Source organism: Hypanus sabinus, unplaced genomic scaffold (genome assembly GCF_030144855.1).
Source record: "Hypanus sabinus isolate sHypSab1 unplaced genomic scaffold, sHypSab1.hap1 scaffold_1676, whole genome shotgun sequence".
Taxonomy (NCBI): Eukaryota; Metazoa; Chordata; class Chondrichthyes; order Myliobatiformes; family Dasyatidae; genus Hypanus; species Hypanus sabinus.
Window position 1 is genome coordinate 45,640 of NW_026779759.1, and position 22,747 is coordinate 68,386.

The following is a 22,747-nucleotide window of genomic DNA, read 5'->3' on the forward strand; positions in this document are numbered from 1 at the left end:
TCCCCACTCTCACCCTCCCTATGTCTCCTCCCTCAATAAACCCGTCTGACCCACTCATCCCCACTCTCACCCTCCCTCCGTCTCCTCCCACACTAAACCCCTGTCTGACCTACTCATCCCCACTCTCACCCTCCCTCTGTCTCCTCCCACAATAAACCCATGTCTGACCCACTCATCCCCACTCTCACCCTCCCTCTGTCTCCTCCCACACTAAACCCCTGTCTGACCCACTCCGTCCATCACTCTCACCCTCCCTCTGTCTCCTCCCACACTAAACCTCTGTCTGACCCACTCCGTCCATCACTCTCACCCTCCCTCTGTCTCCTCCCACACTAAACCCGTGTCTGACCCACTCATCCCCACTCTCACCCTCCCTCTGTCTCCTCCCACACTAAACCCCTGTCTGACCCACTCATCCCCACTCTCACCCTCCCTCCGTCTCCTCCCACACTAAACCCCTGTCTGACCTACTCATCCCCACTCTCACCCTCCCTCCGTCTCCTCCCACACTAAACCCCTGTCTGACCCACTCATCCCCACTCTCACCCTCCCTCCGTCTCCTCCCACACTAAACCCCTGTCTGACCCACTCATCCCCACTCTCACCCTCCCTCTGTCTCCTCCCACACTAAAGCAATGTCTCACCCACTCATCCCCACTCTCACCCTCCCTCTGTCTCCTCCCACACTAAACCCGTTTCTGACCCACTCATCCCCACTCTCACCCTCCCTCTGTCTCCTCCCACACTAAACCCCTGTCTGACCCACTCATCCCCACTCTCACCCTCCCTCCGTCTCCTCCCACACTAAACCCCTGTCTGACCTACTCATCCCCACTCTCACCCTCCCTCCGTCTCCTCCCACACTAAACCCCTGTCTGACCCACTCATCCCCTCTCTCACCCTCCCTCTGTCTCCTCCCACACTAAAGCACTGTCTGACCCACTCATCCCCACTCTCACCCTCCCTCCGTCTCCTCCCACACTAAACCCCTGTCTGACCCACTCATCCCCACTCTCACCCTCCCTCTGTCTCCTCCCACACTAAACCCCTGTCTGACCCACTCCGTCCATCACTCTCACCCTCCCTCTGTCTCCTCCCACACTAAACCCCTGTCTGACCCACTCATCCCCACTCTCACCCTCCCTCTGTCTCCTCCCACACTAAACCCGTCATACCCACTCATCCCCACTCTCACCCTCCCTCTGTCTCCTCCCACACTAAACCCCTGTCTGACCCACTCATCCTCACTCACCCTCCCTCTGTCTCCTCCCACACTAAACCCCTGTCTGACCCACTCATCCCCACTCTCACCCTCCCTCTGTCTCCTCCCACACTAAACCCCAGACCCACTCATCCCCACTCTCACCCTCCCTCTGTCTCCTCCCACACTAAACCCCTGTCTGACCCACTCATCCTCACTCTCACCCTCCCTCTGTCTCCTCCCACACTAAACCCCTGTCTGACCCACTCATCCCCACTCTCACCCTCCCTCTGTCTCCTCCCACACTAAACCCCTGTCTGACCCACTCTGTCCATCACTCTCACCCTCCCTCTGTCTCCTCCCACACTAAACCCCTGTCTGACCCACTCATCCCCACTCTCACCCTCCCTCTGTCTCCTCTCACACTAAACCCCTGTCTGACCCACTCATCCCCATTCTCACCCTCCCTCTGTCTCCTCCCACACTAAACCCCTGTCTGACCCACTCATCCCCACTCTCACCCTCCCTCTGTCTCCTCCCACACTAAACCCCTGTCTGACCCACTCATCCTCACTCTCACCTTCCCTCTGTCTCCTCCCACACTAAACCCCTGTCTGACCCAGTCATCCCCACTCTCACCCTCCCTCTGTCTCCTCCCACACTAAACCCCTGTCTGACCCACTCATCCTCACTCGCACCCTCCCTCTGTCTCCTCCCACACTAAACCCCTGTCTGACCCACTCATCCCCACTCTCACCCTCCCTCTGTCTCCTCCCACACTAAACCCCTGTCTGACCCACTCCGTCCATCACTCTCACCCTCCCTCTGTCTCCTCTCACACTAAACCCCTGTCTGACCCACTCATCCTCACTCTCACCCTCCCTCTGTCTCCTCCCACACTAAACCCCTGTCTGACCCACTCATCCTCACTCTCACCCTCCCTCTGTCTCCTCCCACACTAAACCCCTGTCTAACCCACTCATCCCCACTCTCACCCTCCCTCTGTCTCCTCCCACACTAAACCCCTGTCTGACCCACTCATCCTCACTCACCCTCCCTCTGTCTCCTCCCACACTAAACCCCTGTCTGACCAACTCCGTCCATCACTCCCCGTCACCCTCCCTCTGTCTCCTCCCACACTAAACCCCTGTCTGACCCACTCATCCCCACTCTCACCCTCCCTCTGTCTCCTCCCAGACTAAACCCCTGTCTGACCCACACATCCTCACTCTCACCCTCCCTCTGTCTCCTCCCACATTAAACCCCTATCTGACCCACTCATCCCCACTCTCACCCTCCCTCTGTCTCCTCCCACACTAAACCCCTGTCTGACCCACTCATCTGCACTCTCACCCTCCCTCTGTCTCCTCCCACACTAAACCCCTGTCTGACCCACTCATCCTCACTCTCACCCTCCCTCTGTCTCCTCCCACACTAAACCCCTGTCTGACCCACTCATCCCCACTCTCACCCTCCCTCTGTCTCCTCCCACACTAAACCCCTGTCTGACCCACTCATCCTCACTCTCACCCTCCCTCTGTCTCCTCCCACACTAAACCCCTGTCTGACCCACTCATCCCCACTCTCACCCTCCCTCTGTCTCCTCCCACATTAAACCCCTGTCTGACCCACTCATCCCCACTCTCACCCTCCCTCTGTCTCCTCCCACATTAAACCCCTGTCTGACCCACTCATCCTCACTCTCACCCTCCCTCTGTCTCCTCCCACACTAAACCCCTGTCTGACCCACTCATCCCCACTCTCACCCTCCCTCTGTCTCCTCCCACACTAAATCCCTGTCAGACCCACTCATCCCCACTCTCACCCTCCCTCTGTCTCCTCCCACACTGAACCCCTGTCTGACCCACTCATCCCCACTCTCACCCTCCCTCTGTCTCCTCCCACACTAAACCCCTGTCTGACCCACTCATCCCCACTCTCACCCTCCCTCTGTCTCCTCCCACACTAAACCCCTGTCTGACCCACTCATCCCCACTCTCACCCTCCCTCTGTCTCCTCCCACACTAAACCCCTGTCTGACCCACTCATCCCCACTCTCACCCTCCCTCTGTCTCCTCCCACACTAAACCCCTGTCTGACCCACTCATCCTCACTCTCACCCTCCCTCTGTCTCCTCCCACACTAAACCCCTGTCTGACCCACACATCCCCACTCTCACCCTCCCTCTGTCTCCTCCCACACTAAACCCCTGTCTGACCCACTCATCCCCACTCTCACCCTCCCTCTGTCTCCTCCCACACTAAACCCCTGTCTGACCCACTCATCCTCACTCTCACCCTCCCTCTGTCTCCTCCCACACTAAACCCCTGTCTGACCCACTCATCCCCACTCTCACCCTCCCTCTGTCTCCTCCCACACTAAACCTCTGTCTGACCCACTCATCCTTACTCACCCTCCCTCTGTCTCCTCCCACACTAAACCCCTGTCTGACCCACTCATCCCCACTCTCACCCTCCCTCTGTCTCCTCCCACACTAAACCCCTGTCTGACCCACTCATCCCCACTCTCACCCTCCCTCTGTCTCCTCCCACACTAAACCTCTGTCTGACCCACTCATCCTCACTCACCCTCCCTCTGTCTCCTCCCACACTAAACCCCTGTCTGACCCACTCATCCCCACTCTCACCCTCCCTCTGTCTCCTCCCACATTAAACCCCTGTCTGACCCACTCATCCGCACTCTCACCCTCCCTCTGTTTCCTCCCACACTAAACCCCTGTCTGACCCAATCATCCCCACTCTCACCCTCCCTCTGTCTCCTCCCACACTAAACCCCTGTCTGACACACTCATCCCCACTCTCACCCTCCCTCTGTCTCCTCCCACACTAAACCCCTGTCTGATCCACTCATCCCCACTCTCACCCTCCCTCTGTCTCCTCCCACACTAAACCCCTGTCTGACACACTCATCCCCACTCTCACCCTCCCTCTGTCTCCTCCCACACTAAGCCCCTGTCTGACCCACTCATCCTCACTCACCCTCCCTCTGTCTCCTCCCACACTAAACCCCTGTCTGACCCACTCATCCCCACTCTCACCCTCCCTCTGTCTCGTCCCACACTAAACCCCTGTCTGACCCACTCATCCCCACTCTCACCCTCCCTCTGTCTCCTCCCACACTAAACCCCTGTCTGACCCATTCCGTCCATCACTCCCCATCACCCTCCCTCTGTCTCCTCCCACACTAAACTTCTGTCTGACCCACTCATCATCACTCTCACCCTCCCTCTGTCTCCTCCCACACTAAACCCCTGTCTGACCCACTCCGTCCATCACTCTCACCCTCCCTCTGTCTCCTCCCACACTAAACCCCTGTCTGACCCATTCCGTCCATCACTCCCCATCACCCTCCCTCTGTCTCCTCCCACACTAAACCCCTGTCAGACCCACTCATCCCCACTCTGACCCTCCCTCTGTCTCCTCCCACACTAAACCCCTGTCTGACCCACAGAAAGCCAAGAAGAAGAAGATTGACAGGTTGACTCTGCAGGAACTGGGTGTAGAGGCTGCCGGGAAACTGGAGGCTCTCAGCATCGAGGAGCCCCCACAGCGAACAGCCGGCGCCAAGGTCGAGTCCGTGGAACAACTCGTCGAGAAGCTCAGAGAGATCGGCCGGATATAAGGTGTGAGTCAGTATAGTATACAAGGAGATTCACACTGTGTCTGACCCCGGGAGTGTGTGATGGGACAGTGTGGAGATAGTTTTATTCTGTGTCTGACTCTGGCCGTGTGTGATGGGAGCTTCAATCAGTGTCTCACGCAGGGATTGTGTGATGGGGCAGTGTGGATGGAGATTCACTCTGTGTCTGACCCCGGGAGTGTGTGATGGGGCAGTGTGGAGGGAGATTCACTCTGTCTGACCTGGGTGTATGGGGTGGGACGGTCGAGGGAGATTCACTCTGTGTCTGACCCTGGGATTGTCTGATGGGACGGTGTCGAGGGAGATTCCTTCTGTGTCTGACCCTGGGAGTGTGTGATCGGACGGTGTGGAGGGAGATTCACTCTGTGTCTGACCCTGGGAGTGTGTGATCGGACGGTGTGGAGGGAGATTCACTCTGTGTCTGAACCGGGGAGTGTGTGATGGGACAGTCTGGAGGTAGTTTCACTCTGTGTCTGACCCCGGGAGTGCGTGATGGGACAGTGTGGAGAGAGTTTTATTCTGTGTCTGACTCTGGCAGTGTGTGATGGGAGTTTCACTCTGTGTCTGACCCAGGCAGTGAGTGATGGGATGCTGAGTAGGTAGATGCCCTCTGTGTCTGACTCTGGCAGTGTGTGATGGGAGCTTCACTCTATGTCTGACCCTGGGAGTGTGTGATGGGACGGTGTGGAGGGAGATTCACTCTGTGTCTGACCCTGGGATTCTGTGATGGGACTGTGTGGAGGGAGATTCACTCTACGTCTGACCCAGGCAGTGTGTGATGGGACGGTGTGGAGGATGATTCACTCTGTGTCTGACCCCAGGAGTGTGTGATGGGACGGTGTGGAGTGAGATTCACTCTGTGTCTGACCCCAGGAGTGTGTGATGGGACGGAGTGGAGGGAGATTCACTCTGTGTCTGACCCCGGGAGTGTGTGATGGGACGGTGTGGAGTGAGATTCACTCTGTGTCTGACCCCAGGAGTGTGTGATGGGACGGTGTGGAGGGAGATTCACTCTGTGTCTGACCCCGGGAGTGTGTGATGGGACGGTGTGGAGGGAGATTCACTCTGTGTCTGACCCTGGGAGAGTGTGATGGGACGGTGTGGAGTGAGATTCACTCTGTGTCTGACCCCGGGAGTGTGTGATGGGTCGGTGTGGAGGGAGATTCACTCTGTGTCTGACCCCGGGAGTGTGTGATGGGACTGTGTGGAGGGAGATTCACTCTGTGTCTGACCCCGGGAGTGTGTGATGGGACGGTGTGGAGTGAGATTCACTCTGTGTCTGACCATGGGAGTGTGTGATGGGATGGTGTGGAGGAAGATTCACTCTGTGTCTGCCCCTGGGAGTCTGTGATGGCACAGTGTGGAGGGAGATTCACTCTGTGTCTGACCCCAGGAGTGTGTGATGGGACGGAGTGGAGTGAGATTCACTCTGTGTCTGACCCCAGGAGTGTGTGATGGGACGGTGTGGAGGAAGATTCACTCTGTGTCTGACCCTGGGAGTGTGTGATGGGACGGAGTGGAGGGAGATTCACTCTGTGTCTGACCCCGGGAGTGTGTGATGGGACGGTGTGGAGGGAGATTCACTCTGTGTCTGACCCCGGGAGTGTGTGATGGGACAGTGTGGAGGGAGATTCACTCTGTGTCTGACCCCGGGAGTGTGTGATGGGACGGTGTGGAGGAAGATTCATTCTGTGTCTGACCCCGGGAGTGTGTGATGGGACGGTGTGGAGGGAGATTCACTCTGTGTCTGACCCCGGGAGTGTGTGATGGGACGGTGTGGAGGGAGATTCACTCTGTGTCTGACCCCGGGAGTGTGTGATGGGACGGTGTGGAGGAAGATTCATTCTGTGTCTGACCCCGGGAGTGTGTGATGGGACGGTATGGAGGGAGATTCACTCTGTGTCTGACCCCGGGAGTGTGTGATGGGACGGTGTGGAGGAAGATTCATTCTGTGTCTGACCCCGGGAGTGTGTGATGGGACGGTGTGGAGGGAGATTCACTCTGTGTCTGACCATGGGAGTGTGTGATGGGACGGTGTGGAGGGAGATTCACTCTGTGTCTGACCCCAGGAGTGTGTGATGGGACGGAGTGGAGTGAGATTCACTCTGTGTCTGACCCCAGGAGTGTGTGATGGGACGGTGTGGAGGGAGATTTACTCTGTGTCTAACCCCGGGAGAGTGTGATGGGTCAGTGTGGAGGGAGATTCACTCTGTGTCTGACCCCGGGAGTGTGTGATGGGACGGTGTGGAGGAAGATTCATTCTGTGTCTGACCCCGGGAGTGTGTGACGAGACGGTGTGGAGGGAGATTCACTCTGTGTCTGACCCCGGGAGTGTGTGATGGGACGGTGTGGAGGGAGATTCACTCTGTGTCTGACCATGGGAGTGTGAGATGGGACGGTGTGGAGGGAGATTTACTCTGTGTCTGACCATGGGAGTGTGTGATGGGACGGTGTGGAGGGAGATTCACTCTGTGTCTGACCCTGGGAGTGTGTGATGGGACGGTGTGGATGGAGATTTACTCTGTGTCTAACCCCGGGAGAGTGTGATGGGACGGTGTGGAGGGAGATTTACTCTGTGTCTGACCCTGGGAGAGTGTGATGGGACGGTGTGGAGTGAGATTCACTCTGTGTCTGACCCCGGGAGTGTGTGATGGGTCGGTGTGGAGGGAGATTCACTCTGTGTCTGACCCCGGGAGTGTGTGATGGGACGGTGTGGAGGGAGATTCACTCTGTGTCTGACCCCGGGAGTGTGTGATGGGACGGTGTGGAGGAAGATTCATTCTGTGTCTGACCCCGGGAGTGTGTGATGGGACGGTGTGGAGGGAGATTCACTCTGTGTCTGACCATGGGAGTGTGAGATGGGACGGTGTGGAGGGAGATTTACTCTGTGTCTGACCATGGGAGTGTGTGATGGGACGGTGTGGAGGGAGATTCACTCTGTGTCTGACCCCAGGAGTGTGTGATGGGACGGAGTGGAGTGAGATTCACTCTGTGTCTGACCCCAGGAGTGTGTGATGGGACGGTGTGGAGGGAGATTCACTCTGTGTCTGACCCCAGGAGTGTGTGATGGGACGGTGTGGAGGAAGATTCACTCTGTGTCTGACCCTGGGAGTGTGTGATGGGACGGAGTGGAGGGAGATTCACTCTGTGTCTGACCCCGGGAGTGTGTGATGGGACGGTGTGGAGGGAGATTCACTCTGTGTCTGACCCCGGGAGTGTGTGATGGGACGGTGTGGAGGAAGATTCATTCTGTGTCTGACCCCGGGAGTGTGTGATGGGACGGTGTGGAGGGAGATTCACTCTGTGTCTGACCCCGGGAGTGTGTGATGGGACGGTGTGGAGGAAGATTCATTCTGTGTCTGACCCCGGGAGTGTGTGACGAGACGGTGTGGAGGGAGATTCACTCTGTGTCTGACCCCGGGAGTGTTTGATGGGACGGTGTGGAGTGAGATTCACTCTTGTCTGACCATGGGAGTGTGTGATGGGACGGTGTGGAGGGAGATTCACTCTGTGTCTGACCCCAGGAGTGTGTGATGGGATGGTGTGGAGGAAGATTCACTCTGTGTCTGTCCCTGGGAGTCTGTGATGGCACAGTGTGGAGGGAGATTCACTCTGTGTCTGACCCCAGGAGTGTGTGATGGGACGGAGTGGAGTGAGATTCACTCTGTGTCTGACCCCAGGAGTGTGTGATGGGACGGTGTGGAGGGAGATTCACTCTGTGTCTGACCCCTTTTTTTTTTATTACAAAATCCTTTATTACATATTTCGGTGCTATACAATATATACAAAACAGTGGCAAACACAATTACTGCACTACAAATAGACAATAGACATTACACCAGAATGTTGCCATCTCTATCCACGATGGCAGTTACACCCCGCGGAGCCCAACGGTCTCGAAACTCCTCCAAGGCCACTGTGGACTGCGCGTGATCCTTTTCAATTGTTACCCGAGCACGAACATACCCCCTAAACATTGCCAGGCAGTCTGCCCGGGGAGATCCTCCCGCCACCCGTTTCCAAGACCCTCGGATGGCGGATTTCGCCAGCCCCAGGAGCAAGTTGACCAGGACATCCTCATCCCTCCATGCCCCCTTCCTTACTGGATGACCATATATAAACAGGGTGGGACTAAAATGCAGCCAGAAGGCGAGAAGCAGCCCACGCAAACATGCAAAAAGAGGCTGCAGCCTCACACACTCCATGTACATGTGGTACACGGTCTCCTCCAGCCCGCAGAAGTGGCATGCGGGTGGGAAGTCCATGTACAAACTGAAAAACTTATTGCAGGGCACTGCCCTATGCAGTACCCTCCAGCCGAGATCCCCCAGGTGCATGGGAAGAACCCCGGCGTAAAGGGACTTCCAGTGGGGACCCTCCTCACCTCTGGGTGGAAGGACCGACCGCCATGGCGTGTCGGGACGGTGTACAAGGGCAAGGAAGTGGAGGATGTGGAGTAGCAGCCCATACAGATACCTCCTACTTGCATCCCTGAATAGGACTGTGGGTATCGATGAGAGACGGCTCAAGTTGTGCGGACACGGCTCCCGGAGAAGATTGCGGGGTCTGGGCCCGACCAGCAGCTCGGCCTGAGTCGGTCCACACAACTGAGCCGCACCGACAGCCACTGAGGTAGGGCAAGGGCCGGCCAGGACCCCGCCCTCCGCCTGAGGAGGGGATTCCCGGCCTGAGGCGACCATGTTCCAGACTCTCAGTAGGTCCTGATAGAAGCCGGGCAGACTCCGCAAAGCAGTACGGCTGACACCCGCCGGTGGTAGCCGCATGTCTTCATGAAGACAGCAGCCCCTCCGGAGGAAGAAAGTCGCCAACACGTGCCACCTGGGAGGGTGCTCGGCGTACAGGAATCTCTGCAGAGTCCTGAGGCGGAGAGCCGCCAGCTGCGTTCGGACGCACACCAGCGACTGTCCGCCCTCTCCCACTGGGAGACTCAAGACCGCTGCAGAGACCCAGTGTTTCCTGTTGCCCCAGAAGAAGTCCACTAATTTCCTCTGCAGTCTTGCAACAAACGGGGCAGGAGGGGCCAAGGTGACCATCTGATACCACAACATGGAGGCCACCAGCTGGTTTATGACCACCACCCTGCCTCGATAGGAAAGCACCCTGAGAAGGCCTGACCAGCGCCCCAGCCGGGCCATGACTTTCATCTCCAGGTCCTGCCAGTTCGCCAGCCAGGTCTCCCCAGAAGGACTCAGGTAGACTCCCAGATAGAGGAGACGCCGAGTACTCCACTCAAAAGCTCTCATCTCCTCCGGCAGGGAGTCCACCTGCCACTGACCCACTAAGAGTCCGGAACATTTCGCCCAGTTGATCCTGGCGGAGGATGCTGCCGAGAAAATGTCTTGGCACTCGCGCATCCTCCGCAGGTCATTGGGATCTGTCATCATGAGGAGTACATCATCGGCGTAGGCCGAGAGGACGACCTCCATGTCCGGTTCACGCAGAACCAGACCTGTCAGCCTTCGCCGTAGGAGGCTCAGGAATGGCTCGACACAGATCGCGTACAATTGACCGGACATGGGGCATCCCTGACGTACTCCTCTCCTGAAGGGAATGGGTGCTGCCAGTGATCCATTGACCTTAACAAGGCACTCTGCGGCAGAGTAGAGGAGCCGAACCCGGGCCACAAAGTGTGGTCCGAGCCCAAAGGCCTGCAGAGTGCCCACCAGGAAACTGTGGTCTACCCGGTCAAACGCCTTCTCCTGGTCAAGAGAAAGAAACGCTGCCGGGGTCCCAGTCTCCTGGTACAGGTGGATCAGGTCCCGTACTGGGTGGACATTGTCCTGGATGGAGCGGCCCGGGACTGTGTAAGATTGGTCAGGATGAATCACCTGTCTCAATACTGAACCAGGACGGTTGGCCATTGCCCGGGCGAAGATCTTGTAGTCCGCGCACAAGAGGGAGACCGGGCGCCAGTCCTTTAGCAGGCGAAGGTCTCCCTTCTTGGGCAGCAGGACCACGACAGCTCTCCGCCATGAGAGGGGCAATTCCCCGGTGGCTAGGCTCTCCCCTAGAACAAGGCTGTAATCGACCCCCAGGACATCCCAAAAAGCCTGATAAAACTCCACACTCAGACCATCTAAGCCAGGGGATTTACCCCTCCGGAGTTGCCGAAGGGCAGCAGACAGCTCCTCCCCAGTCAGGGAGGCGTCCAGACGCGCTGCGTCATCAGGGCTGACCTTTGGCAAATCTTCCCAGACCTCAGTGCTCGCCCCCGCATTTGACGGATCCGGTGAGAATAAGGACCGATAGAAAGTGCGGACTTCTTCGATAATTTCGTCAGGATCCGTGATGGAGGAGCCATCAGCAGCCAGTAGCTCCACCAGCTGCTTTTGAACTCCCCGCCACTTCTCCAACGAGTAGAAGAAGGGTGAGCCGCGGTCCAAATCTTGCAGCATTTGGATCCGCGACCTCACATACGCACCTCGGGACTGCTGAAGCTGCAGTTTCCTGAGAGCGTCCTTCTTCTCCTGGTATTCCTGCCACGTTTGATGGTCTCCACCGGTCGAACCAAGACGGGTCTCCAGGTCAAGCAACGCTCTCTCAAGCCGCTCAATCTCAGAGTCCCGCCTCTTTGTCGACCCCCTAGTGTACTCCCGACATAAAAACCGGATGTGGGCCTTGCCCACATCCCACCACAGCCGTAGGGAGCAGAACTCTCTCCGTCTCTCTCTCCAGGTGGCCCAGAACGCTCGGAATGAATCCCGGAATCGGCTGTCCTCCAGCAGCCGGTTGTTAAAGTGCCAATACCCGGATCCCACCCGAGGGTGCAGAGGAGTAAATTCCATCCACACAAGGTGATGATCCGAGCACGACACCGGCCGCATGGAGGACGCCGACACGCGGGAGACATAAGCCCGAGAGATATACAGGCGGTCTATCCGGGAACCCCCCTCTCTCGATCTTCTGGAGAAGGCGCTAGAGTCGGGGTGAAGATTCCGCCAGCTGTCCACCAAGTCAAAGGAGCCGACTAGCTCCTTTAACTTTTTCGCTGATGCCGGGTCGCGTTGGAGGCCCAAGCGGTCCTCCACCTCGAGGGTACAGTTGAAGTCTCCCCCGAGGATGACGCAGTCCCCCGGGTCGATGGAACTCAGCAAGGTGGACAGCTGACAGAATAGGCGCGTCTGCATCACCCCGCGCCTCGGAGCGTACACGTTGATAAAATGTAACGGTACTCCATCCAGGCGCACAGCCAGGTGGAGCAGACGGCCGGGCACAACATCTTGGACTCCTACGATTTCTGGCCGGAAGGTTGGGGCCAACAGGATCGCCACCCCACTAGAGTTGGAGCTAAGGTGACTCATGTAGACCCCGCCCTGCCACTCCAGGAGCCAAGCGGACTCGTCCCCCGGGGTGGTATGGGTTTCCTGCAGGAAACTCACCGCGTATCTCCCGTCCCTGAGGACTGAGAGATTGTTATACCTGCGGAGAGAGCCCCTGCTACCGTTTACATTGAGACTAGCTATGGTAAGCTTCATGTCGGGAGCACACTAGGCCTCAGCACCAGTCCCCTTCCCACTGAGAGCGATGGCGCCCTCAGCCGCACTCTCCCGAAGAAAACCGAGAATATCCTTTGCTTTCCGGGCCCGACTGCTACCATCGCTACCCTGTGACCCACCATCTCCCGAAGGAGCGAGGCTGCTTTTCATCCTGATGTCCCGCACCAGGTCATCCAGGAAGGATTTCAGCTGCCGTCTGTCATTCCCCGACACTGCATTCCTCTTCCCCTTCCCCTTCCGTCTGAGGATGACCCTCAGGGACTTCACCAGCCTCGGCATGCTAGGCCAGCGAAGCGAGGCTAGTTTAGGCCGATGCTTTGCACCAACGGAGGAGTGAATAAACTCTCTGATCTCCTCCACAGGTATCAATGGGGACTTCTCTGGAGGGGTGAGGATGTCCATTGTCTCGCTGTCAAATGAATCCCCCTCCAACCCCTCACTGCAGACAGATCCCCCACCGTCCTCCTCAGGTGGTGTATAAGGTGGCTGCCCCTGTAACCTACACTGCACAGTGGGTACCTCCCCCATACCTTCCCGCTCCACCGTCGCAGCAGTCTTACCCACAGTTGCGACGATGGAGGGAAAATCCCAAGGGACTCCCTGCAGGCCATTAGTCGATGGGGTCGGCATGCAGGTTACATCACCCTCCCCAGGAGACAGGCATGAAGGGGACCCCAGCAGCTCTGGCCCAATGGATTCACTGGCAGCCTGATGCTGACCGTGAGAGAACCTGGTCTCCTCTCCACCTGTACGACTTAATACATTTGCCTCCAGGGAGGCGCTGACTGCTAAGTCCTGGGTGGAGGGCTCCAGGTCTGTTTTAGGCGTGCAAACAGGCCCAGTACTAGCTTCACGCACAACCACACTACCCACCCCAGGACTGGTGTCTACATCTGGGGATTCAGGGTTAGACACAACTCCCACCCGGATCCCCACCCCTTTCTGGGACTCCCCCTCATCTGCATTCTCTGCCCTCTTGGGGGAACAATCCCATCTCCTCTTCAAGCCGGAGGAGCACACAGCTGCGGAATCCACCGACAGCGCGGTGCTCTCCGCTCCTATCGCCCCGTCCAACCGTACGCTTCCCCGAGTCTCCCCCTCCACCTCAGGGCAAATGGGCGTGAGCTCTGCGGTCTCGGGGGCCGACTTCTTCACGTGTTTCGACTTCTTCCTCGCTTTCTCGCCCCGCCCGGACTCCACCCCGTCCCTCGCCTGAACCTCCCCACACGTAGCCCCAGGATCACCCGCCTGAACCACAGGGGTAGGAGCAGACGTAGGAATAGGGGCAGGGTTAGAGACAGGGTCAGGGGCAGGAGCAGGGGTCGGCACAGGTGTTGGAGCAGGGATGGGATCAGGGGCAGAGGTAGCTGGGGCACTGGTTCCCGAAGTGGACTCTCTGGGTTTTCGGGCGCTAGGACAGCCCCTCCGAAAGTGCCCCACCTCCCCGCACGCATGGCACCGTGGGCGCTCAGAGCTCCAATACCCCTGATAATCTACCCCCACGTGCCGGACAGTAAACCGGCCCTCAACTTCATCCTCCCTTTCCAGTTTCATGAATACCTGTCGCCGGAAAGAGATTACGGTCCGGAGGGTGCGCCTCCTGAATTTGTGCCTGACGGCAGTTATCTCTGACCGTACTTGCCCCAAGCGGGCCAATGCGGGAAGCAGGTCCTCGTTGGGGATGAAAGGCCGTACGTGACCGAGGACGATGCGTTGTGTGGGAGCCGTCACTAGCTCCATCTGTAAAAAGATGTTCTCCACCGTGATCCCTCTACTGAGGGCCCGATGCACCAACTCATCATTCCTCAGGTAAAACACCGCCTTCCCGAACTCCTTCTCAGCGGCCAAAACACCATCTCTCCCCAACAAGTCCTCCATGGCCTCCGCGCACTTTTCCAGGGTAGTTCCAGTTCGCAAAATACATTGCACCCCGCGTTCAACTTTCACCGTCCGAAACAGGGCGTTGTCCGAGGCCGGAGAGGCAGCCGCCTTTGCATAACTCCCCGCAGGCCTGCGACTCCCCGCAGACTGGTCCGGCATGTTACTTGTGTGTCCGAACCGAGAATGATACAGTGGTGCTGGTTATAAAGTCTCGGAGTGAGTTGAGTAACTGGTGGGAAAAGTTTGTACTCGACGGTACCTTGCTGGCTCCGTGCCAGAAATTCCAACGCCAGGAAAGGCTCCGTTAGTCCTGTAGAAACTTCCAGGCCGTGAGAGGTCGAGACGTCCCAAACGACGGTTCGGCTCCAACACCGAACGAGAATCCCGACGATAGAGATGGAAGGAGGTTGCCCCGATGTCAGTGGGGACAAACAACGTCGTTTGCCTCCGGTTTTGGGAGCGAAAACTGCTTCACGGCGAGTTGCCAGCCGCCACAGCAGAGTGCTACGCAGTTCGAAGCCGTAAACGAACCCCGTCCAAACTGGCAGAAAAATTCCAAACGAAGCTTCCACTCTAAACCAGCCGCTCACTTAGAAGTTCAAGGGACGTTGGAAACCAATTTCCAAGCCATTCAAGACCTTCATAAAGTAGTTTTTCCCCGATTTCTCCCAGCGCCATCAGAACAGCTCCACTCTGTGTCTGACCCCGGGAGTGTGTGATGGGACGGAGTGGAGGGAGATTCACTCTGTGTCTGACCCCGGGAGTGTGTGATGGGACGGTGTGGAGGGAGATTCACTCTGTGTCTGACCCCGGGAGTGTGTGATGGGACGGTGTGGAGGAAGATTCATTCTGTGTCTGACCCCGGGAGTGTGTGATGGGACGGTGTGGAGGGAGATTCACTCTGTGTCTGACCCCGGGAGTGTGTAATGGGACGGTGTGGAGGAAGATTCATTCTGTGTCTGACCCCGGGAGTGTGTGATGGGACGGTGTGGAGGGAGATTCACTCTGTGTCTGACCATGGGAGTGTGAGATGGGACGGTGTGGAGGGAGATTTACTCTGTGTCTGACCATGGGAGTGTGTGATGGGACGGTGTGGAGGGAGATTCACTCTGTGTCTGACCCCAGGAGTGTGTGATGGGACGGAGTGGAGTGAGATTCACTCTGTGTCTGACCCCAGGAGTGTGTGATGGGACGGTGTGGAGGGAGATTCACTCTGTGTCTGACCCCAGGAGTGTGTGATGGGACGGTGTGGAGGAAGATTCACTCTGTGTCTGACCCTGGGAGTGTGTGATGGGACGGAGTGGAGGGAGATTCACTCTGTGTCTGACCCCGGGAGTGTGTGATGGGACGGTGTGGAGGGAGATTCACTCTGTGTCTGACCCCGGGAGTGTGTGATGGGACGGTGTGGAGGGAGATTCACTCTGTGTCTGACCATGGGAGTGTGAGATGGGACGGTGTGGAGGGAGATTTACTCTGTGTCTGACCATGGGAGTGTGTGATGGGACGGTGTGGAGGGAGATTCACTCTGTGTCTGACCCCAGGAGTGTGTGATGGGACGGAGTGGAGTGAGATTCACTCTGTGTCTGACCCCAGGAGTGTGTGATGGGATGGTGTGGAGGGAGATTCACTCTGTGTCTGACCCCAGGAGTGTGTGATGGGACGGTGTGGAGGAAGATTCACTCTGTGTCTGACCCTGGGAGTGTGTGATGGGACGGAGTGGAGGGAGATTCACTCTGTGTCTGACCCCGGGAGTGTGTGATGGGACGGTGTGGAGGGAGATTCACTCTGTGTCTGACCCCGGGAGTGTGTGATGGGACGGTGTGGAGGAAGATTCATTCTGTGTCTGACCCCGGGAGTGTGTGATGGGACGGTGTGGAGGGAGATTCACTCTGTGTCTGACCTCGGGAGTGTGTGATGGGACGGTGTGGAGGAAGATTCATTCTGTGTCTGACCCCGGGAGTGTGTGATGGGACGGTGTGGAGGGAGATTTACTCTGTGTCTAACCCCGGGAGAGTGTGATGGGTCAGTGTGGAGGGAGATTCACTCTGTGTCTGACCCCGGGAGTGTGTGATGGGACGGTGTGGAGGGAGATTCACTCTGTGTCTGACCCTGGGAGTGTGTGATGGGACGGTGTGGAGGGAGATTTACTCTGTGTCTAACCCCGGGAGTGTGTGATGGGACGGTGTGGAGGGAGATTCACTCTGTGTCTGACCCTGGGAGTGTGTGATGGGACGGTGTGGAGGGAGATTCACTCTGTGTCTGACCCTGGGAGTGTGTGATGGGACGGTGTGGAGGGAGATTTACTCTGTGTCTAACCCCGGGAGTGTGTGATGGGACGGTGTGGAGGGAGATTCACTCTGTGTCTGACCCTGGGAGTGTGTGATGGGACGGTGTGGAGGGAGATTCACTCTGTGTCTGACCCTGGGAGCGTGTGCTGGGACGGTGTGGAGGGAGATTCACTCTGTGTCTGACCCCGGGAGTGTGTGATGGGACGGTGTGGAGGAAGATTCACTCTGTGTCTGACCCCGGGAGTGTGTGATGGGACGGAGTGGAGGGAGATTCACTCTGTGTCTGACCCCGGGAGTGTGTGATGGGACGGTGTGGAGGGAGATTCACTCTGTGTCTGACCCCGGGAGTGTGTGATGGGACGGTGTGGAGGGAGATTTACTCTGTGTCTGACCCTGGGAGAGTGTGATGGGACGGTGTGGAGGGAGATTCACTCTGTGTCTGACCCCGGGAGTGTGTAATGGGACGGTGTGGAGGAAGATTCATTCTGTGTCTGACCCCGGGAGTGTGTGATGGGACGGTGTGGAGGGAGATTCACTCTGTGTCTGACCATGGGAGTGTGAGATGGGACGGTGTGGAGGGAGATTTACTCTGTGTCTGACCATGGGAGTGTGTGATGGGACGGTGTGGAGGGAGATTCACTCTGTGTCTGACCCCAGGAGTGTGTGATGGGACGGAGTGGAGTGAGATTCACTCTGTGTCTGACCCCAGGAGTGTGTGATGGGACGGTGTGGAGGGAGATTCACTCTGTGTCTGACCCCAGGAGTGTGTGATGGGACGGTGTGGAGGAAGATTCACTCTGTGTCTGACCCTGGGAGTGTGTGATGGGACGGAGTGGAGGGAGATTCACTCTGTGTCTGACCCCGGGAGTGTGTGATGGGACGGTGTGGAGGGAGATTCACTCTGTGTCTGACCCCGGGAGTGTGTGATGGGACGGTGTGGAGGGAGATTCACTCTGTGTCTGACCCCGGGAGTGTGTGATGGGACGGTGTGGAGGGAGATTCACTCTGTGTCTGACCCCGGGAGTGTGTGATGGGACGGTGTGGAGGAAGATTCATTCTGTGTCTGACCCCGGGAGTGTGTGATGGGACGGTGTGGAGGGAGATTCACTCTGTGTCTGACCCCGGGAGTGTGTGATGGGACTGTGTGGAGGAAGATTCATTCTGTGTCTGACCCCGGGAGTGTGTGATGGGACGGTGTGGAGGGAGATTCACTCTGTGTCTAACCATGGGAGTGTGAGATGGGACGGTGTGGAGGGAGATTTACTCTGTGTCTGACCATGGGAGTGTGTGATGGGACGGTGTGGAGGGAGATTCACTCTGTGTCTGACCCCAGGAGTGTGTGATGGGACGGTGTGGAGGGAGATTCACTCTGTGTCTGACCCCAGGAGTGTGTGATGGGACGGTGTGGAGGAAGATTCACTCTGTGTCTGACCCTGGGAGTGTGTGATGGGACGGAGTGGAGGGAGATTCACTCTGTGTCTGACCCCGGGAGTGTGTGATGGGACGGTGTGGAGGGAGATTCACTCTGTGTCTGACCCCGGGAGTGTGTGATGGGACGGTGTGGAGGAAGATTCATTCTGTGTCTGACCCCGGGAGTGTGTGATGGGACGGTGTGGAGGGAGATTCACTCTGTGTCTGACCCCGGGAGTGTGTGATGGGACGGTGTGGAGGAAGATTCATTCTGTGTCTGACACCAGGAGTGTGTGATGGGACGGTGTGGAGGGAGATTCACTCTGTGTCTGACCCCGGGAGTGTGTGATCGGACGGTGTGGAGGGAGATTCACTCTGTGTCTGACCCTGGGAGTGTGTGATGGGACGGTGTGGAGGGAGATACACTCTGTGTCTGACCCCAGGAGTGTGTGATGGGACAGTGTGGAGGGAGATTCACTCTGTGTCTGACCCCGGGAGTGTGTGACGAGACGGTGTGGAGGGAGATTCACTCTGTGTCTGACCCCGGGAGTGTGTGATGGGACGGTGTGGAGGGAGATTCACTCTGTGTCTGACCATAGGAGTGTGAGATGGGACGGTGTGGAGGGAGATTTACTCTGTGTCTGACCATGGGAGTGTGTGATGGGACGGTGTGGAGGGAGATTCACTCTGTGTCTGACCCTGGGAGTGTGTGATGGGACGGTGTGGAGGGAGATTCACTCTGTGTCTGACCCTGGGAGTGTGTGATGGGACGGTGTGGAGGGAGATTCACTCTGTGTCTAACCCCGGGAGTGTGTGATGGGACGGTGTGGAGGGAGATTCACTCTGTGTCTGACCCGGGGAGTGTGTGATGGGACGGTGTGGAGGGAGAGTCACTCTGTGTCTGACCCGGGGAGTGTTTGATTGGACGGTGTGGAGGGAGATTCACTCTGTGTCTGACCCTGGGAGTGTGTGATGGGACGGTGTGGAGGGAGATTCACTCTGTGTCTGACCCCGGGAGTGTGTGATGGGACGGTGTGGAGGGAGATTCACTCTGTGTCTGACCCTGGGAGTGTGTGATGGGACGGTGTGGAGGGAAATTTACTCTGTGTCTAACCCCGGGAGTGTAACAATTGGAGCAAGTCGTTAATTTCACTTTTCCTATTCTTATTGTGTGTTTGCAGGAGTCTGACCAATTAGTTCGGAAACGCACAAACCTCACTGTGGTGACATGGATCATCCCTCTGTGGAACAATCCCAACGTCCCTACTGCAGTTCCATTAATCCTGGATAATTGTGAAGTGTGACCTGAGAAATGTCACGGGATGAACTTTAATAAATATAATTTCTACATGAACAGACTTTGCTTCATGGGTTTGATATCCCTGAGTTCCAGTCTCCGTATCCCTGGGTCAGACCCACACCGGGAGCACCGTGCACAGTTCCAGTCTCCGTGTCCCTGGGTCAGACCCACACCGGGAGCACCGTGCACAGTTCCAGTCTCCGTGTCCCTGGGTCAGACCCACACCGGGAGCACCGTGCACAGTTCCAGTCTCCGTGTCCCTGGGTCAGACCCACACCGGGAGCACCGTGCTCAGTTCCAGTCTCCGTATCCCTGGGTCAGACCCACACCGGGAGCACCGTGCACAGTTCCAGTCTCCGTATCCCTGGGTCAGAACCACACCGGGAGCACCGTGCTCAGTTCCAGTCTCCGTGTCCCTGTGTCAGATGCACACCCAGAGCACCCTACACAGTTAAAGTCTCCATGTCCCTGGGTCAGACCCACACCGGGAGCTCCGTGCACAGTTCCAGTCTCCGTATCCCTGGGTCAGACCACACCGGGAGCACCGTGCACAATTCCAGTCTCCGTGTCCCTGTGTCAGACCCACACCGGGAGCACCATGCTCAGTTCCAGTCTCCGTGTCCCTGGGTCAGACCCACACCGGGAGCACCGTGCTCAGTTCCAGTCTCCGTCTCCCTGGATCAGACCCACACCGGGAGCACCGTGCACAGTTCCAGTCTCCGTGTCCCTGGGTCAGACCCACACTGGGAGCACCGTGCACAGTTCCAGTCTCCGTGTCCCTGGGTCAGACCCACACCGGGAGCACCGTGCGCAGTTCCGGTCCCCGTATCCCTGGGTCAGACCACACCGGGAGCACCGTGCACAGTTGCAGTCTCCATGTCCCTGGGTCAGACCCACACCGGGAGCACCGTGCACAGTTGCAGTCTCCATGTCCCTGGGTCAGACCCACATCAAGAGCACCGTACACAGTTCCAGTCTCCTTATCCATGGGTCAGACCCACACCGGGAGCACCGTGCACAGTTGCAGTCTCCATGTCCCTGGGTCAGACCCACACCGGGAGCACCGTGCACAGTTCCACTCTCCGTGTCCCTGGGTCAGACCCACGCCGGGAGCACCGTGCACTGTTCCAGTCTCCGTGTCCCTGGGTCAGACCCACGCCGGGAGCACCGTGCACAGTTCCAGTATCCGTGTCCCTGGGTCAGACCCACACCGGGAGCTCCGTGCACAGTTCCAGTCTCGGTGTCCCTGGGTCAGACCCACACCGGGAGCTCCGTGCACAGTTCCAGTCTCGGTGTCCCTGGGTCAGACCCACACCGGGAGCTCCGTGTGCAGTTCTGGTCTCTGCATAGTTGGGATCTGTGTTACCTGTGCCCTGCTCTGTTGCTGAGTCGGGCTGTGCAGGTGTGAAAACATTCAGCTGTGTCAGCCAGAAGTGTGTTCAGGTGAAATTCTTGGCTTTGATTCATGTCTTTTCTCATAATCGAGTTGTTTTCTGGTCACACCTGCTGCTGTGTACATATCTGAGATGTCATCTCCAATTTCAGGAACAAGCTGCTGTTTATTATCATCTCATCGAGCTGGGGTCAAGTGCGGTGTAACTTACTCTGACGTTTGAAAGTGGGAATTCTGGCAAATGTCCCAGTTGCTTGTGCCTGTGTGCCGGACCATTCTCCAGTTACTGGGATCGCAGTTCTGCCCAGTGTCAACAACTTCCTGAACAGCATCTTCGCACAGTGCAACACCCCCAGCCGTCCCTCCCACTCAGCTCTCTAACGACCGTGAAATTTCTGACTCAACTTGGACAGGAATACTCAGCAGGTCAGGCAGCTTCTGTGGAGAAGGGAAACTGTGATGCAAAACATGCCCGATCAGTAGGAGGGTGTCCAATTGGCCTCACTGACACTATCTGTCAGTCCCTTGCATGGAAGTTGTGTTGACAGCCACCCAACGTCACCTCTCGCACGCCCCACAGCCCTTCATGAAGGCTAGTGGCAGGAGAGCATGGATAAACCAGTTTGGCTGTGTGCTCAGGAAGCAGAGATTGCTGTTGCATCACAGTGCAATGACTGCCTCAGGGGAGTTTCGGTTTAATCTACAGACCTGCCTTGTCCTAAAGTGGATGTTCACAGCTTGCCAATGGGGTCACCTTCCAACCTATCCACCCCTCCACCCGTCTCCGTCTCCATAAACCCCTCCACCCCTCTCCATCTCCGTAAACCCCTCCACCCCTCCATCTCCATAAACCCCTCCACCCCCTCCATCTCCGTAAACCCCTCCACCCCCTCCATCTTAGTAAACCCCTCCACCCCTCTCCATCTCTGTAAACCCCCCCACCCCTCTCCATGTCCGTAAACCCCTCCACCCCCTCCATGTCCGTAAACTCCTCCACCCCCTCCCTCCGTAAACCCCTCCACCACCTCCATCACTGTAAACTCCTCCACCCCCTCCCTCCGTAAACCCCTCCACCCATCTCCATCTCCGTAAACCCCTCCACCCCCTCCATCTCCGTAAACCCCTTCACCCCCTCCCTCCGTAAACCCCTCCACCACCTCCATCTCTGTAAACCCCTCCTCCCCTCTCCATCTCCGTAAACCCCTCCACCCCTCTCCATCTCCGTAAACCCCTCCACCCCATCTCCGTAAACCCCTCCTCCCCTCTCCATCTCCGTAAACCCCTCCACCCCTCTCCGTCTCCGTAAACCCCTCCACCCGTCTCCATCTCCGTAAACCCCTCCACCCCATCTCCGTAAACCCCTCCTCCCCTCTCCATCTCCGTAAACCCCTCCTCCACTCTCCATCTCCGTAAACCCCTCCACCCGTCTCCATCTCCTTAAACCCCCCCCCACCCCTGTCCATCTCCGTAAACCCCTCCACCCCTCTCCGTCTCTGTCAACCCCTCCACCCGTCTCCGTCAACCCCTCCACCCCTCTCCATGTCCGTAAACCCCTCCCCCTCTCCATCTCCTTAAACCCCTCCACCCCTCCGTCTCCATGAATCAATAAACCCCTCCACCCCCTCACATCTCCATAAACCCCTCTACCCCTCTCCGTCTCCGTAAACCCCTCCACCCCCTCCATCTCCGTAAACCCCTCCACCCCTCTCCGTCTCCGTAAACCCCTCCATGCCTCTCCGTCTCCATGAATCACTAAACCCCTCCACCCCCTCACATCTCCATAAACCCCTCCACCCCTCTCCGTCTCCGTAAACCCCTCCACCCCCTCCATCTCCATAAACCCCTCCACCCCCACCACCCCTCTCCGTCTCCATAAACCCCTCCACCCGTCTCCGTCTCCGAAAAACCCTCCACCCCTCTCCGTCTCCGTAAACCCCTCCACCCCCTCCATCTCCTTAAACCCCTCCACCCCTCTCCGTCTCCGTAAACCCCTCCACCCCTCTCCATCTCCGTAAACCCCTCCACCCCCTCCATCTCCTTAAACCCCTCCACCCCTCTCCGTCTCCGTAAACCCCTCCACCCCTCTCCATCTCCGTA

General features: G+C 57.6%; 1 long non-coding RNA gene across 1 annotated transcript; it reads left to right on the top strand.

Moving 5' to 3' along the window:
- Positions 1 to 468: 468 nt before the first annotated feature.
- LOC132387268 (uncharacterized) lies at positions 469 to 19,311 on the top strand. The gene is made up of 2 exons (XR_009509844.1): positions 469 to 4,844; positions 19,139 to 19,311. It is a non-coding gene; the product is annotated as an uncharacterized LOC132387268 (long non-coding RNA).
- The last annotated feature ends 3,436 nt before the right edge of the window (positions 19,312 to 22,747 follow it).